The following is a 2533-nucleotide window of genomic DNA, read 5'->3' as shown; positions in this document are numbered from 1 at the left end:
AGAGGATTCCAAAGTGTTTAGATCATTATTCTGAGCGCATCCAATTTCAATCAAGTTGTTTAATCAATTTCCTACTACTGCGTTGATAGAAAGCACCTACAAAACCAAAAAGTATAGGATACCATTGCTCGATATGGTGGGTATGACATCAAATGGTGGAACCTTCACTATAGGTTCTGCATACCTATGCAATGAGCGCAAACCTGAAGTGACATGGGCACTGGAAAAATTGAGGGGTTGATAATTAAGGCCGATGATTTGCCAAAGGTTATCGTAACTAACAAGGACCTTGCTTTGATAAATGTAGTTACAACCACATTCCCCACCTCCACTCATTTGCTTTGCCAATTCCACATTGCAAAGAATGTGACGGCAAAGTGTAAACTAACTATCAAACCAAAGGAGCTTTTGGAAGAAGTTGGGGATGCACAAAGTATTGTGTTATGTATTCAGCATCCTTTGAAGTGTTTGATGCTAATATGGATTACTTGAGTGATATTTGTAGGAAGGATTGTGAGTTTATGCAGTACATCACAACTCAGTGGATGCATGAGAAACACAAATTCGTGAAGTTTCACATTGACCAACACATGTGTAACGCACCGATTTCTCGAGTGTTATACAGTAACCATTTAACCAATTTTCGTAAAGAGTTTTCGTCGATTCACTTATTAATCTTGAATTAATGACAAAATTTCAATTATTGCGAAACTCTTGAAAACTTTACCAACTAACTTGCGGAATAAATAAAAGCCAACGCGAAACTCAAATTCATTAAACAACGGAAAAGTATAAAATATTTATCCCAAAAGAAACCTCGTTATAAATTACATTAAGTGGAAGGAAAATATCCAACTGAAAGGCAAACTAAATAGTTCAACGCCCACCCGGTACTCTCAACCCAAAAGAAGAAGTACAAGTCACTCAATCCAACCCTAGTCATCCCGGAGCCTGTCCTCCATGAAGCCTTCAAGTCCTCATAGATGCCCTCTTGACCATTCTGGAACTGCCGCTTGGTCCTTGCAGTGAAGCTTCGGAACCTCAGCTCATCGTCGGATGGGTTAATCTCATTCCAAGGATCGTCGGTCACCTTGGGAAGCTCTTCCTCTGGTTCCAACTCGGACTCCTCATTATCGTGGGTCAACTTCCAGGAAGTCACCGTGTTCGTAGTCAACACCATCTACCCCCCCCCCACAAATAACAAATAAACAAGTAGCGCAAGGGTCAGGTCGCAAACAACATAATCACAATCCATATCATAAAGCACAATAATCATTCGCTTATGAAATTTAAGTTTTATGACAGTTAGTTGGTTAGACTAGCGTATCCTCACATCACACAACCCACCAAAACTCCTTGGCCAATCACATACATCCGCAAATGTATAAATCACGTGAAGCCGCAATGCTTCACCAAAAATCTGACAGTGACCGGAGTCAACCAAATCACGTGAAGCCGCAATGCTTCACAAAAGTCTCACGGTGACCGCAGTCAACCAAAGTTTCTCCCTCGCGTGCAAGCTACCGTTGTCTCTAACGGCACCATCGTTCTCATGGTACATAGCCTCACCTAGACCTATGTTCCATTAATCACATTCTCATCACATAATACTTGCAAGAGATTATTCTCAATCTCATAATTTAGGGGTCTAAAGTCAGTCCTAGAGTCTTATGTCAACGTCGATTCAGAAATAAATGACAACATACAAAACACAATGGAAGGGATTACAACTGGATGAGCGACCTTCCAAAAACTTCACAAGTAACATCATGCTTAACATATGGACAATCATGAACATGTTCACAAGCTTAACCACATATAATTCATAGCATCTCCTAATCACATATTCCAAAACAAAAACTTCAAACATTTTCGCAGCTTAGCTTTTGACAGCAGGGAAAACATTCATTGAAACTGGTCTACTGAACGCATCTTCCAACCAACAATCACGTATGATACATTTCTGGAAAGCTATTTTAAAGATCTACAACTCTCTATTTAAACACGTTTTCATCCGAGATCCAGAAATGGGTGATAATAGGCCCTGAAGTCCGCTGACCAGTACAGAAAACTGGCAGAGAAACTTCCGCCTCTAAATTGATTTATAAACCAATTAAGCACAAGGTTTAAGGCTATATTCCAACAACAAAAATCTAGTTAACATGTGTCTCATAACATGCTTTAGTTTCCAGAACCAACAACACTCAACAAGATTTCATAAAAGTATGTCAAGAATCACAACATCACAAAACACTCATGATAAAGCCCTAACTCTACCCTTTTCCTAAGAACAAGGCCTTACCTTGCTAGTTTGGTGATGAAAAACAGAAGTTTTGAGATGAAAAGATTATCAAGAGCTGCTGTCCAGATCCTATCCTTACTCTCTCCCAACCGATCTCTCCCTTTCTCTCCTAATTGATCGCACGCTCTTCTTCCTCTCTCTCGATCTCACGCTCCTTCTCTATTTCTTTCTCACTTTTCCTCTCTTTCTCTTTGCTGTTTGTGTGTTACGTGAATAGCATGAGGTTTCTAC

This window comes from Lotus japonicus, chromosome 2 (assembly GCF_012489685.1).
Source record: "Lotus japonicus ecotype B-129 chromosome 2, LjGifu_v1.2".
Classification (NCBI taxonomy): domain Eukaryota; kingdom Viridiplantae; phylum Streptophyta; class Magnoliopsida; order Fabales; family Fabaceae; genus Lotus; species Lotus japonicus.
This window is presented reverse-complemented; position numbering follows the sequence as displayed.